The 16,649-nt window shown below is 32.0% G+C and overlaps 1 long non-coding RNA gene across 1 annotated transcript in view; it reads left to right on the top strand.

Moving 5' to 3' along the window:
- Nucleotides 1–4,160: 4,160 nt before the first annotated feature.
- LOC134851137 (uncharacterized) overlaps nt 4,161–16,649 on the top strand; it is a 45,133-nt gene continuing 32,644 nt past the window's right edge. Inside the window, exon 1 of the long non-coding RNA XR_010164216.1 lies at nt 4,161–6,002. This is a non-coding gene — a long non-coding RNA (uncharacterized LOC134851137). The remainder of the gene's footprint in view (nt 6,003–16,649) is intronic.

Here is a 16,649-nt window from a genome sequence, read left to right as displayed (position 1 = left end):
GCAATATCAGCAGCTCGTATAGAGTAATGCTGAAAACAAACATCATTAACATTCTTACATACTATGGCTTTATTCAAAGACACTTGTTACAAAGCTTCCCGCCAGAAACCCTCACCTGCGTTACATGTTTATTCCTGCTATATTTCTGCCCGGTTTCTTTAATTTACCTAATGTACTAAAACAACTAACCCTCACGGCATCCTCCAGAATTATTACCCAGTCCACCAAATTTTTATTCTTTGTCCCCTCACCAACAATTTCCCCACTGAAAACTCCCGCTCCTTTATCATCCCGCTTGAGTGCATCCAACCTATCATGAGTGCATCACAATTTTGACAAAGCTCCCCGCCAGGAACTCTCACCTGCGTTACATGTTTATTCCTGCTATATTTCTGCCCGTTTTCTTAAAATTACCTACTGTACTAAAACAACTAACCCCACGGCATCCTCCAGAATTATGACCCAGTCCGCCAAATTTATATTTTTTGTCCCCTCACCAACAATTTCCCCATTGAAAACTCCCGCTCCATTATCATTCCGAATGAGTGCATCCAACCTATCGAAATAGCCATGTTAGAAAATGTCCATCACTAATTTCAGTCACAAGCTCTATAACCTTACACAATTTACTCACCATGAGTTTTACGCCACCTCTAAGAAAGTCATCATCCGCGCGCTAAAACTAACTTGCCTAATGGATTATTTTGAACTCGACTCCCTGATGGATTATATTGAAGTCGACCCCCGATCAGTATGAATTCACATTTTTGCTAAATTTTCATCAAAATTTCATTCAACAATTTTACATTTGTGTCTCACCAGCTAATTTAAGAATTCACCGGTAAATTTAAAAAAAAATCAAATAAAAACGTGGAAAAAATGTAAAACTTTCGAACCAATAACGCTAGTTGTTTGTTAGTAATTTATAAATTGCAGTAAAATTTATAGACCGCGAAAGTCGATTACACTTGTGCAATTAATTGTCTATAAAAGATTATTGGTTTAAAAATGAGTAACAAAATTAGATGAGGACTTAACTTTTTATATGCGCTTTTTTTGAGAAACTTTCAATTTGCTGTTTGACCTACCCCTACTTCATGCACTCCTCTCACAAGTCAGCGTAATTCTCTGCTACATTTTTTGGAAATTGATTAGTTTCTACTTTGATAAACTAACTGATTATAAATTTATTTCGCTTTCACTTGTTTCAAATTATCTCTAACCCAATTGGCAGAAATAAATTGCAGCAAAAGTAGGAAGAAGGAATTACTGGTACAACCTCAGCTTACTAATACCACCATACCAATAACTTGTACATGAAAGTCTTAAAACCAGATTAAACCAGGTTAAACTGGATAAAATGTTTTTTTTTTTGAATTTCAATTCAAAACGTTAAAACGACCACATAAAACACTTGTTAACTCAAAGATAACCCAAACTAAAAGCAATCCCTTTACAAAAAAGGACCATCAAAAAACTAAAGATAAAAAATTTTTGATTAAAGAAAAAAAATAACACAGATTTAGGGGCTCTACTCAAAGAGACCCGCATAACGACTCTCCTCTGGCCTCTCACCATCTATGGAGAACCTCGACCCACAATTTATTAAGAGTAGCATAAGTGTGAGCAATTTTTTAAAAAATAACTAATTTAATTATTTTCTTTTTGCAAAAAAACTATCAAGGATCACAAGAAAACATGAATTTACTAAAACGTGCAGATATCAAAGTAAAAATTTTTCAAAACAAAAGAAACGACCGGCATACGGTGAAGAAACTCGTTGACTTCTCGATACTTGAATGGCAAATCTTTTGGTTTTGCTTGCTGCAATCGCAACACTCACAGGCTAAAGAACATGAAATCATTTCAATTTTGCGGCAAAGGTATTCATTGAACAAGAACACAAGCTTACTTGTTATTGAACTCAGAAATTGGGATCTTAGTCTTACAGTAGTTCACTCAGAGAAGTCATACCCAATCTTGGTATTTGATAAATAGTTGAGAACACTCGTAGTCTCGCTCTACTTATAAATCTGCAGGCACAAAACGATCCTTCAACTCACAAAAAAAGCTTGTCAATCTCTACCTTTTTCTCGACAACAAATATTTCACTGATCCGAGCAAGTGCAATTCTTCTCGAAGAATCTTCTCATAAAAACCAGACTAGACAAAATTCATCCTTCACAAAAAAGTATAAAAATATCCGAAACCTCGGATGGGTGGAACCAGTTCAAAACAAGTAGTTTATATATCCACTTATAATATTCTTGATAAATATCACTGTAAAATACTTAGAACTAATCAATCACGATCCGTGACTTTATAAAGCTTCATAATAATAAATTTAAAATAATTCCTAAAGCTTCATCTATTTATAGTTTCAGGTATAGAAAAATCAATTCAGCTTAAAAAACATTTGCCTCGTTCTCTCTCTAACATCTCAAGAGTACCAGAATATTCTAGATCTTTTGAGACCAGGAATTAAAAGAGTAAGATTAGTATCCGTATTAGACTAAGATGTTGCACGAATCTATCCGACCGAAAATTAGGTAAAATCTATCCGACCGAAAAAATTAATACACGAACAGACGGTGTATCCTATCAAAAATTACTCAATGGGAAAACATCCTCGGACATAAACTCAGTGCCCTGTAAACTCAGTTTTACATTTTTTTTACTGAAATCCGTACAATGGCTATAGTTCGTTTAATTACAGAACACGATCTTGATTTGCCTGTCATCTCAAATGATACGTTTAGTTTGCCTTTTGTCTTGTTAATGAATGCACTTTAGCAGCAATAGTATTGCGTACAAATGCGGTGAATTTCTTACCAAACTAGTAATTTGATAAAGGGGAATTGAGATCCATGAACAGTTAAACAGTTAATAAAATTAGTTTTTTTCTTCTCTTTTGTTTTTTGACGAAAAAATGTTACGTATTGTTCACTTTTACATATATAAAAAATATATATATTTCAATTAAATGCGCGTCAATGTTTAAGAAAGTTATGTAGAGCTCATCGTTTGACGCAACACTGAATATTTTGTACCGTTTCTATATCCATTTTCTGCTTATGTTAACATTGAGCTCAAATCATTAAATATATCTGCTAATTTTATAAACAAAAGGCATGCCCTGATTTTTATTTACTTCAGTTTAAACAGTGCTGATTTAAATGATCCGGACAAAACAAAAAAAAATATCGAGCAATTTTACTCAAAATGGATTAGACTTAAGTGAAAAAAGTATAAAGAAATCAAATTTGCTAAAAATTTTACAAGATTTAATATAGTGTGTTTTTCTCCTCGAAGTTCTTAACCAAAATTGTACCCCAAAACTGGCTAATTTTTTGGCTTTATTCATTTAATCAAGTACGCTGAAACTATTAAGTTAGTTGATCAGAAAAATAGATCAAACGAAGCCTCATATACAAAAAGTTTTAAAGATCAAAATTTTCAAAAATTTGTATAAGAGAATCTATTTTTGTTTGATAACTAAAAAAGTAATTTTTACCATAAAAATCAAATATATGGTTAAAAACCAATTTAAATAGCCTCGCGGAATTTTCGGAAAGTATTCTCCTCTAAGAGTTTTGTTCGGGTGTGCAAGAGATTTCTTTCATTACAATTTTCGCATTAATTAACTTGGTAGTTTCAGCGTAAATTTTGATTAATTAAAAAAAAACAAGGACCTAATTTTGGGATATATTTTTAGTAGAGAGTTTCGAAGAAAAAATCAGCATCAGATTATTTCTGGAGAAATTCTGAGCATCTTTGTTTTCATATTTTTTGCTTTTCTTATTCCATTGACAATAAAGCTTTTTAAATTTCAACTTTTGTTCGTATTGTCCGGATAATTTAAATCAGCTTTGTATGCGTACAAGAGTAAATGAAAACAGCAAAGCAAATAGTTTGGTTAAAATCACTTGTTTTGCATGTTGCATCATCTCACATTAAATGTTCACATTGTTTGAACATTAGTAATTGCAGCTGCTAAAAAAACAAAAAAAATTGTGTGCCTTCATTCTTTTACATTTTAACTTAAAGCGTATGCACGTAAATCAAAAACTTGCCAACCAATTCGTTTGACGCAACACAAATTTTTTAGCATGTTACGTCATTTTGTGTGAACATCGTAATTAGAGTTGCTAAGACTAAAACCACAATCAGCATGCGCTCTTTTTTGTATATATTTTTTTTCGCATAAATATGCACAAAAGTAAATCAAAACATGCTAACCAATTGTTTGACTAAGTAAGCACGTTCATTATTTCTCTACCGTCTCAATCAGCGCGCTTAGTTTGCTCACTGTTTGTTTCTACTTGTATACTGATTTATAAAAATTAAAATGGCAGAGAGCTCGGCTGATGAATTTTTCCAGGAGCTGGACAATTTTGAGTTACAAATGCCGGGAGCTCAGAGAGTTCCATTTAAAGACAACGAAAGTCTGGTTAGGATGTTCCGTTCCCAATACCCTAACTGGAAAGAAGAAGGAAACGTAACTTCGGTTCCAGTTGCCAGAGTACCCAGACTGTTTCTGCAAAACACACAAATGTCCAAAAAACTGCAAGATAGCTTCAAATATTTGCAAAAAGGAGAAACCGGAGAAACTAAGGTCTACAGATTGCTTTTGCACGAAACGGATCCAAATCAGGAAGGTATGATGGTCTTTCCGAATGTTAATCCTCAAGAAATTTTCAAAAGTAAAAGTGCAGACGTCGAAATTGACATGTTGGTAGCTCACCCAACCAAAGGGTTTCTCGTGCTCAATATTAAAAAGCCAGGAGGGAAAGGCCTGACTCCACAAAAATTACAAGATGACATTGAGCGTCATGATACTTTCATTCGAAAGCTGATGCAGTATGGACAAGATGAACCAGTAGACCCAATTCCCATTCATTCAGTTATTTGTCTACTACACGATGACAACAAAGAAAGATTTGTCACACTCACAAAATCAGCCGGACAGCAAAATCGGATTTTAATGCTCCGCAAAAGCGATTTAACAAAAGATAACTTTGCGAAGCAATGGAAACTAAATCTCGAAAAGCTTCCAAATTTCGATCCTAGCAAAAAAAACGTGTTTGAAATAGCTTTAGCAAGATTGGTCACACTTAGCTCGTTGGAGAGCTCTGCTGCATTGATTCATGAGCAGTTAATTTTCAACTGTAGCATGCAGGCTATCAACAAAACCAAAGGCCAATTTTGTGAAAAAACATTTGATGCCTTTGATCCCCTTACAAAATTACACCTTGAAACCGCTTCAAAAATAAAAATGACAAAAACAAAGACACTCATTGTAAAAAAAGAAAAACCGGAAAAAAGTGAAACTGAAAGAAACGATGTTGAAAAAATGACAGATGATCATAAAAAAAGTGGAAGTCAAGAAAAAGAAACTGATGAAACAGAAAAAAATGATGACAAAGCGTGGCGATTTCGGAGTACTCAAGATGAATCTAAAGACAAAGCTACAGATGAAGCAGAAGAAGCTAAATGTCAAAAAGTCGAAATTGAAAGTCCGAAAACTGCAGAATTGACAATTGAAGACAAAACGGGTAGCAAAACATCAGTTGTTGTTTTGGATGACGACAAACTGGAAGCTAAAGCTGGGGAACTTAAACATTTGGCAGAAGAATTCAAAAATCTGAATTTGAAAGGCGACGGAACGTATAAAACAGAATTTCAAGGAAACGAAAAAAAGAGATTCATAATTTGGACAGTAGAGCAGCTGGAAATAATAGCCAAAGTGGTCAGGCATCTGCAAAATCCTACTGAAAACGGCTATTTAAGACTACTAGTGACTGGCTGCAAAGGATCCGGAAAAACGATGCTGATGGTTTTTCTTGCAAGCGTCGCAAAGATTATTCTAGAACAGCCTGTCTGCGACTCTCAGTTTCAGAACGAAGTGGTCGCAGTCGCTGGCTTCCATTCGCACTTGCTACTTGCAGATATTTTGAAGCATCTTCTTACGCCATATGGAGTAACCGTTTTACATCCAATAGGTGGGCTTTCAATTAGATTACTTAATATCCTTTGCTATATTTTTATTTAACACAAAAAGGTGAATATTTATTTCGAGCCAAAGGAAAATTACTTATATCGTGTCTGCCACTTGAATGTTAATGAGAACTACATGAAACAGTAGAGTAGTAATCCGTTATCCGCCAGCACTCAATAGGGGGATGATGGGTAGTACAGCAGGGCAAGGTACCATGGGAAACTCAAAACCGTCGTGTTATTTTTACCAGTGAGATTGGTACTGGAATGTAACATCCTTATGGCCTTCTGGCATGAAAGTTAGTTTACAAAAGTAGTTGGCAGGGAAACAAAACATATTGTATGTTGGAGCGAGTTTTCAACTTGAGTTTTTCAAATTTTTCAGCGATTAAGTGGCATATCTGAATCAAAGAAACAACTAATATTTTTTACGAAACATTTGTTGTACAACCCAATTTGTAGCAAAATGAAGCAAAAATGAATAAAACAGCCAAAACTTAAAAATTGTGTTGAGCGGTTTGGAAAAACTTACGGTAAACCTTGAAAGAAGCGCTTTGAGCTCTGAGCTGGGGTACTATCAAAGTTGCTATTTGAAAGGATGCTTCACTAAAGAGCAGATAAAAACAAATAAGGTGTGCTCATTTTTTTCAAGAAAATTAATATCATCAATTTTTTTAATCGAAAACTTTCTCGAACTTTTAATCGAAAAACAACTTCAGGTTATCTAAATATAACAGTGTCCATCGTCTTTTCCTTAGTGGATTCTGATAGTTTAAGTAGTATATGTCGGGGCAAAATCGGGGTGGGGATTTGTTGATGACTCCTATGTATTAACAGAGTATCCAGTAATCACCCTATGTATTAGCATAGGGAATAGATTTCCCAATGTATTAAGATAGGGAATAGAGTTGGTAGGGTTTCATGGTTTGAGTAATGATAGGAGAATGGTAAGAAAAACGGTTGGATTTTGTGTGGAAATGTATAGTTTTTTCGCGAAAATCTCGGCACGTGTTTCCTAATGGGAAAATAATATTGTTGTGTTACGTGGGAATAGATTTTCCAATGTTACAAGATTGCATATAGGTTTCATAGTTTCAGATGGTGAGATGGTAAGTTTCAAAAAAATTTTGGATTCCGAATTTTTTGACGCTCGAATTTGCCGACACTTGAATTTCTTTTCTAATTTCTACGGTTTGTGATATGTAAAGGCTATCTTTTTTTTTACAAAACATCGGTTTGGTAAGTTTCAGATGGTAGGTTTCAGAAATTTTTTTGAAATTTTTCTAAGTTTTACTTGCAAATACATTTTTATCTCAAAAATTTTTTTTTATCTTGAAAAATTGAAAAAGAAACTTTTGCATGGTAAGCTGCAGATGGTAAGTTTTGGCAAACTTAAATTTTGAGTTAGGGTATGGGATCATAAACTAATATATCACAGAATATTTTTTTTTTTTAAATCTATTGAAAACTTACTTCAACTTACTTATATTCTGTGGAAAAGTGGCAAGAGGGGATTATCTTTGACAGGTTAATTATTCCGCTCCACAAGATATCAGGGGAATCTTGACAGCTCCTCACGGTTGATTATTTTTATATCCCATTTAATCTTTTATTCCCCAGGATATCTGGAGAAAGGATGACAGCTCCATTACACTTTATTTTTTATGTCTTATTTTATCTTTTTTCACATAAAAATCATATGATTATTAGACAGATGTATGTTAGCATTTACCCACGGAGTTAATGAGGCGTGAATTGCTTTCTGGAGGGGTTCAAACGTTAAATTTTCGTAAAAAATTGAAATAAATCCAATAAAAACTGAATGAATTTTTCATTGGAATTAAAAAATTAATATGCTACAACTCTTAAATTTCGACCAATCAGATGTTTTTATGAAGTTCTCATTTTCACCTCAGCGTGTTTATTAATTCTGTTATATTTCTTGCTACGATTAGATTCAGTTCTCTTTTCTCTCTTTGTCTATAATGTATTAAAAATAATAATTTTTGAAATATTCGATAAATTATCATCCAAATTTGTCAGTTGATCTGCCCCGGTAAAAACTCACACTGAGAAAGATATAGAAGATATAGTATTAGAAATTTTTTTGTGTCTGGAAAAATGGTATGATAATTTTTCTATCTTTCTCAGAGTAATGTTTTAAGAAGATTATACAAATTACTAGAATTTGGTTACAATTCTCAAAAATCTATCTGTTCTATTGTTAATTTTTTCAATTGCGAGACTACAACATCCATATTCAATCATCATCGTTAGTTGTTAAGACGCATCTTCTAAATTTTCATAAAAGTTTTCTCTCAGTGATTAACCCAATTTTGTACGAAAACGCTAAAATTGATTAAAAATGGGATAATTTCTTCTTAAAAGTATATTAGATATAGGATGAAATTCAACAGAGTCTTTTTCATGACAGATGAGTACACTCTGTTGCTTTTACAACAGAATTTTATGATTTTTGTAGAATTGTTCTATGCTTTAAACTTATTCTTGTTTTCTGCTAAAAACATATTTTCACTATTGAACTCACTTTACAAGAAAATTTAGTCAGAACTGGGCAATTAAGGAGGAAAATAGTATCATTTGAACAAACAATTTGCTAAAATTAGATCTGATAACATCTGATTATTACAATGTAATTTGTACCTGTTTTTCTTTAGGTTCCCTTATTCAGTTTCTACAGTAAATTATTCAAGCAAAAATAGAAACTTTTACATCATTAACTATCACTTTTCGTACAAAACAATTAGTAAAATGCTTTTTATTCTTGATTTTCGTCGGAGGTGGCCATAGAAAAATTCAAGTCAAAATAAATTGGCGCCAGTTAAAGCGTTTAAAACCATATAAAAATTGAGAAAAAAAGGTGTCTTCTTACGTTGAGTTTTCAAAACAAATTAAGAGCAGCTCTATTGGTTTTATCTGAAAACCTTCGGAAGTAGAAATACAGAAGGTAGCCTAGTTTGTAATTTCTGCAACATCTAACAAATTCTAAAAGAAGGCTTCGTAAAAAATCAATTAGAAAGAAAAGGGAAATTAAGGAGCATCCTGTAACAATTGAATAATTTTGCGAAATATATTTAACAAAAAACTCTTTAGTTCTACCTAAATTTCTTATTGAAAAAACTTGAAGCTAACCTAAACAAAATCTTCACTGTGTGTCTAATTAATGTTTCAAGTAATTAACAGATCTTATATCCGGTTCTGCTAAAGTGTCAGCTTGCTTAGAAATTTTCAGCAAGTTCCATATTATTTTCTCTTAAAACTTTTCTGCATCAAATTTTTTTCCAGAATAATGAAAATGATTTATGCATCAGGTATCATCCTCCGAAAGATGTCGGAGTTGAGTGTACTTTACAAAAATTATTCTCAAAACATCTGATTTTTCCTAACATATCGAATTATAACAAACTTTTTGTTAAATTACACACAAATATAAACATTTGAGACTTTTTACGATGAATTTTTTTCTCAAGATACAATTTATCAGCTAAAATTATATGTCAAATAATCTCAAATACACTATTGAATTAAATTGGGTTTGTATCTGAGTTTAGTACTTTCTCAACTTCTGCTTCATATACCATCTTCCAAATTCAACCATTTTGAACAAATTTTTACTTCAAAATTGAATTTTAGATGGAAAAATGTATCATTTCAACAAATTTTCAAAAATCCGAAGCAAAACAAATACCCTAAATTCTTTGCTAAAAATCTTCAAATGATTTTCTCAACCTGATAACTGTATGTTGCTGTTTCAACTCTGAATTGAAGTATTTAAAACTTTGGTTGAGATTGATGTATATATTAAATTTTTCAATGTTTAGCAAGATCCTACATTTTTTCTTCCTTTCTAGGTCAGCTATCAATTTTTTTATAAGCCAGTAGAAAACCATATTTCTTAATAAATCAACGCTCATTATCTGCTTAAGCACTAAACAGGAAAACCTTAAAATGGTATCTAGGCAAAACCTTTCAATTAGTCGATGTTTTGTAAATATCCGGTTTTTTAAAATTTAAACAAAAACTTAACGACTTGTTAGCGCATGTTATGCGTTATACTACAAAATTATTTCAAAACTTTCAATTAGTCGATGTTTTATAAATATCCAGTTTTTTAAAATTTAAACAAAAACTTAACCACTTGTTAGCTCATGTTATGCGTTATACTACAAAATTATTGCAACAAAACCTCTGCAACCAATGGAGTTTTTACTGTAGCTTAAAGACTTTCGGATCGATTTCCATTGAAAATTTCACGACAATTTGAACTCAATTGTTGCTGGTTTTCTCAACAATCAGAATCTTTGAATAAAGAAAAATGACATATCAAGAGTTGTGATGAAAAAATTGTTTCATTTTCACTAGATTTTTTTCAAATTTAGTGTACAGACTTTTTACAATCAGTAAAAACTATTATTCATAGTAACTTCTCCTATGTTTTTAAAAAAGTATATTCAGTTTATTTTCTCTTCGAGTGTGTTTGGAGAATGCTGAGGACATAAGTTAACTTTATGTTGACACAAATAATGCTTCTCCTTGAATTGATTCGTGAGTTCATTGCTGCTATATGTATAAAAGTTACAGTTCGAACACTTCAAAACACTAAGTGTTCTGCGATGTCTTGACGCATCTTCACGTGTGTAGTCTCTGCCACATTCAAGAAATGCAAGTTTTTCGTTTCTGTTCAGTGACGACATCTCAAAACGTACAGAAAGAATAAATGGGAGATTTAGAATGTCCCAATCTTTTAGATGAAAAGAGTTAATTAACCTCGAAAAATGAAAAAATGAATAAAAGTGAATACAAACAGCAAATTGCTTAACCAATTGTTTTCAACATGAAAAAAATTAAAATGGATATGCGACTTAACCAAGCTAAAACAAAAATCATCCGAGGTAACCATGGTGTTATTAAAATCTTTGATATCAGTCAATCAGAATCGCGCATTCCTTCACAGGTAAGGTTTGTGGTAAAAACTAATCAAAAGAAATATTCACATATTTTAAAGTATTTTTTAGATCAGAACCAAACTATGTATATGAAACTTCTCAATCAGTCAATTTTATTGAATTTTTCTAAAATGATAACTTATACAATTGACACCGAAGTGAGATTTGTCTGGTTTATACTAACTTTTTGATACTCAATTCAAATTTTTCAAAATTTCGATCAAAATTTGTTCGATTTCCAATTCTAACCAGTGAAAAAAGAAATTAACAAAAAAAAACACTTTTATCACGTTTTTTAGGTATATTGTAATATAAACAACCGAAAATCTTTTAAATTTGCTTTATTCTGATTATTATTAAAAGATATTCTGACAAATCTAGTTTTTGTATTTGTATCAAATTCAAAACAGTAATCGAAAAGGTTATCCTTATTTTCACTTTTTGTTTCGAAGACTCTTCCATTTTTTGTTTTTTACTGATCGACCACTCAATCTGAGTTAAATCTTTGAAATGAAAACGTTGTTGATAAATCTGGCAGAACTCTTTTTTCTTGAAATCTCCTCTCCATCTTTTTAACAAAATATTGAAATTTTTGTGTTGCTTTAATGTGAAAACTAATGCAATCTCCATCAACGTTATCTGTCCACCACTCTCTGTTTTTTTTGTTTTAGTTCAACCTTAAAATCTGAAAATTGTCCATTTCAGACATGGAAAACCCTTTTCAGACATTGAAATAAACAATGAAACTTAAAAAACTCGAATTGTTGTATCAATTTAAAATGAATTTGCAATAACATTCACCATTAAATGGTTTCCCTTATTTAGACTCTAATTTGTTTTTTAGTTAACTCATGCTGCCAATCAAAACCTCAATTTATAGCAAGAAAAATTGAAAACAACCAATGAAACACAAAAATTCAAAAACTATTGAAAAGGTTTTCAACTAAAACTACACTCTTGTTCGAATAAGACAAAACCTACCTGAATTTAGATGAAAAGAGTGATTAAATAAGTTTTTTGAAGTTTCTACAAAAAAAACTGGAAAATCAACTGATAATTGCTCAGTGTTTTATTTCAATTTTGATTAGATTGTATGTTTTGTCTGACTTTTCCTCAGACTTCATAGCTCTAAATGTACACATCAGTGACAAAAAAGGGTTCAGAACCAACAATAATTCAATTACCAAACATACAAAACATCAAAAAGCATTACTGAGGTTTACAATTATCAACAAACATAAAATCTCCCAAAATTTGGGACAGACCTTTGAATTAACTCCAACTATAGTTGACATAGGCAAATTGCTTCAAGTCTTCATTTTTCTTTGCATTGAAGAGTCGAATCTGAATGTAGGGCAGCTTATTCACATTGTTCTTCTTGATTGTTAAACATACCCTCCTCATGTTGTATGTTGCTATTTCATATTTTCTATTACAGATAACGAGCTCCTAATCCATAGTTTGTTCTTTGTCATTTTGGCTGCATATATAGGTACGAGTCCAACGTTTTGAGCATTGTGAATAACACTTTTCCGGATTGCCGATATTGATTTTCCTTCTTTTTCACTAAGATACACTTGTTGGGACTTTTCAAATTGTCCCAAATCATTAATTTTAAATAGTTGAAAGCAGGATTCTTCTTGTAAGATTTTTGGAATCAAACAAATCTCCGATTTTTCGTTTGATTTTTGGAGAACTTAATATAAATAAAGCTTGTGTCTTTTCTTGAGTACATTTTTGAAGAACAGACTGTTCAGCTGAAGAGAAATGAGAAAAGTGATTGTAAATTTAACTGAATAGTAAGTAAATTGTATGACTCATCATGATTTCCATATATGGAAAAAGTACCAAACTTGGAATGTTTTGTATGAAATAATCATATATCGAAATTGTTTAGGCGTTACCTCTACTATATAAATCCACAGTTCCCAACAAAATTCTTTGTTGCAGATAACTGGTGCTATATCTCAAGCTCTTTCCAGCTTTTATTCAGATTATTGTAAAAGTTTGCTATTTTCTTTCCGTTTTTAGTGATTTCTACAAAAAGTACAAAAAAACCTAAGATTTTTGCGTCTCTACGCACAACTCCTTATGTTATTTGGAGAACTGTAAGTTCCATTTGATTTTAATAGAAACATCTCTTAGCCAAATTCTGTAGAGACTAGATAATTGTGTAAACTTTTATCAAGAGATTAACTTTGTCTTTACAGCTTGTTCAATCACAAATTCTATTCAAGTATTGTTACGTCAAGTGGAGAAACATTCAATCGGCTTAATCGAGCAGTTCAACATAACTTACGATGGAAAGGAGCGGAAAAGATGCGTAGTATTGCAAAGAAAAGACTTATTTGGAAAAAATTCAAGAGACCTTATTTATGTTCTAGCTTCCACACAAACCAGAAACTAGCTTCCACACAAACTCTTGGATCAGCATTTCTGAAAAAGTTCAAAACTCAAAATATGAATTTGATTTGTTCAAGATTGTTGATTGCTTAAGAGTTTTTCATGGTTCTGTGCATAGTGATTAAGTAAGTTTTGTGATAAAAACATTCAATTTTATATAGGTTCTTAACAATTTACACTGATAAATCTTCAAAAACTAAGCTTTGGTTCAGAAATATTTAATTGAAATGAAAAAAAAAACCAATTTACAAACAAATAGGAAAAACTAATATATGTAGGAAAAGACAAAAATTTTTATTTGAAACAAAACTGAGTTAAACTTCGAGTTCCTTGTCACTTTCTTCTGCATGTGATACACCAGCTTTTCTTCTCAAAAGAGATTTTATACCTGTTGAACTTAAAGTTTTTATATTTTTTATCACGAAAGGCTTCATTTTTTGCCAATCATACAGAGAAACTCTTAAGGGATTGAAACACTTCTTCAGATTGCCGTATAAGATGTCAAATTCAACTACTTCTTCAAAAGGGGTCATTTGTAGAGAATTATTCATTTGTGAGCAAGTGAAAACTTTGTCCATATCCCAGATCCACAAATTCATCAAGATACTTTTCTTTTGAATCATGTGAAAACCCGTCCTTTTTTCTCGAGGTTGACTTGGCCATAGCTAATTTTTTTCTAAATTATCTATTTTTTGTTGCTCTCAAGTTCTCTCTATTCTGAAAGATTTATGATAATTTACTCTCTAGATTAAACTCGGTACCAAACTCGGTACCCAACTCAAACTGGATGCAGTGACTCACCCTTTCTATTGAAAGTTACATTTGACAGTTTCGGTACCAAACTCAAACTGGATGCAGTTACTCGCCTTTTCTATTGACAGTTACTCTTGACAGTTTCGGTACCAAACTTAAACTTGATGCAGTTACTCGCCCTTTGATTCGAACTGATTTTAGTAGATTTCCAAAGAAAATGATTTTTGTCTTCTCAGCCGCATCTTACTACCAGCTTAAAGTAGGTTTTAGTTGCCTTCTCTAAAAAACGAAGAAAATATCTGAATTCAATCAAAAATTATCGAACACTTCTGTCATTTTGATTGAAATAATTCATCAAATTTGTTGAATTTTTTTTCTTCTTGAAGTAAAGTTAATTTATATTTTTTTAAGAAAAAAATGAAGAAGTGAAAACTACTCCTTTTATTGTAACCTTGATTCAGTATCTTTATTTGGATTAAAAAAAAAGTTAAATATGAAAAAACGACAAATTTTTGTATCAATCTCATCACCTCTGTGTTTTTCTTGGGAAATGTGGTTGGTTAAACTTTGAATGATTGTTTCTAGAAAATTTTAGAGTGTGAAGACGTCTTTTTCTCTGATGGAATTACGTTTTTTTGCCCAAATAACTCAAAAGACACCTTCTTAGCTCTGTTAATCTCGACTCTCGGATCAGCTTTTTTCAAATAACTTCTTATGGATATTTGAATAACTGAAAAAGAATCTTATTTCTTTAATCCAGCCTAACTACTTCTAACACAAAAATCTATGTAGTTTCTAACACGTGTGCAAAACCTTTTCGGAAATTTTTGGCAAAATGTAGAATTCAAGTTGATTTTCTCGACAAGTATGCAAATTATCATTATTTTTTTTACAAGAGGCGAAAATTTTTTTAACTTTTTGACAAGATTCGAAAAGTTTCACTTTTTGCCAAACTGCGAAAAATGTTTCAATTTTTGACAAAATGCAAAAAGTGTTTCTCTTTGATGACAAAATGCAAAAAATGTTTCGCTTTTTTTGACAAAAAGCGAAAAGTTTCTCAAGTTTTTGACAAGATGACAAAATTTTTAACTAGTGTGCGAGTCCGGAACGCTAAATTAAGTTCTATTTTTTTTTTCAAAGATTAAACCTAAACTTCTCATCTATTCTCATAATTAAAATGAAATCGAAGAAACTAATTAATTACTAAGAACGAAGTTAAAACCAAACAACAGTTTTTTACAAAAAATAATAATTAATCAAAGAGCTGTCAAGCAGCAGAAGATTTCTGGAGGTTTTCTATAGAACGCAGAGCTGGACGAGTTTTTATCGCTGGCGGTTGTTGTTGTCTTGGAGGCGTCATTGTTTCTGAGAAACCCTCATCTTCATCTATTGTGACGAGGTTTATGGCTGATCCTGCTTCCTCCCAAGGAAAGAGGAAGTCGTCAACTGGTTGAGCCACATATCTAGAGTCAGGAGTTGCGGGGTAGTTCATTTCGACGTGCTCAGCCACTTGCTCCATCATTTGCATTTCTCCAAGTTGGTTCTCTGTCATGGGTTTTTGCATCATACGATGCTCGATGAAATCTCTTCGCATCACTTCCACCATGTGCCACACTTAGATTGGGATGTCCATTCAAGCCAGAAAAACTCCGGAGATTGCTACTCGCACTTAAACTTGTATTAGATCAGGCGAAAATACTACAGAGTACATGAGGTTGCTGTTTTGCACTGAGAAGATCAATTTGAGCAATAAGTGGAGTAAAAGAGTCAGCACAAGAATGAATTAGAGTTAGGAGAGGAGGTACTTGACGGTATATAGGTTGAAATTAAAAGATTAAGTGGTGAGAGAGGAGGTAGTTGACGGTAGTTTAGTTGTAAACAAAATGATTTTTAGTTAGGAGTGAGGGTACCTTCAAGTCGAATGTGTGGGTTTTCCTTATTTGGTGTATAAATCTGTCCAATCAGATCTCAGCTTTCTTTTATGGAGTTTCGACATAAAAGTCGAGTCAAATTGGAAACAAATTCCATTTAGGTATTTTTTACACATTGTCTTTTCCAATCACAAAAATGTTCGTTTTTGTTCTAGTTGTCGTATCCAATCAGAGGGCACTTTTAAGGACTTAAATCTTTCAATAAAAAAAACATACAAAAAATCAATCGCAAAAACAAATAGCCATAAGTTGTTTGATGTAAAATTGAGAAATATTGCCGATATAAATAGCAAAAGAAAGAAAATTAGAACAAGTAGCCTTTCCAAAACTTTTTCCATTAAATTAATTAAATTTTTTGTTTGTAATCAATGAGGAATTGCTGATTTTGAGTAGATAGTCAAGTTTTTTGATGTTGATGTAAATATAAGAGGATATTTCAAAGTTGATGATTTTTGCAAAGCAAATCTCTGGAAATCTGATTCCAAACCTGATCAAGCAGGATTTTGAGCTTTGAAAGTAATAAAGACCTTTGCTGGCGTTTTTTTGTCAATTTTTGGCACCGAGTAAGGAATAAAAAGAGTCTTTGATATATTATTGT

This window comes from Symsagittifera roscoffensis, chromosome 7 (genome assembly GCF_963678635.1).
Source record: "Symsagittifera roscoffensis chromosome 7, txSymRosc1.1, whole genome shotgun sequence".
NCBI classification, from domain to species: Eukaryota; Metazoa; Xenacoelomorpha; order Acoela; family Convolutidae; genus Symsagittifera; species Symsagittifera roscoffensis.
Note: the sequence above shows the minus strand (reverse complement) of the source record. Positions and strands in the feature narration are given on the sequence as shown.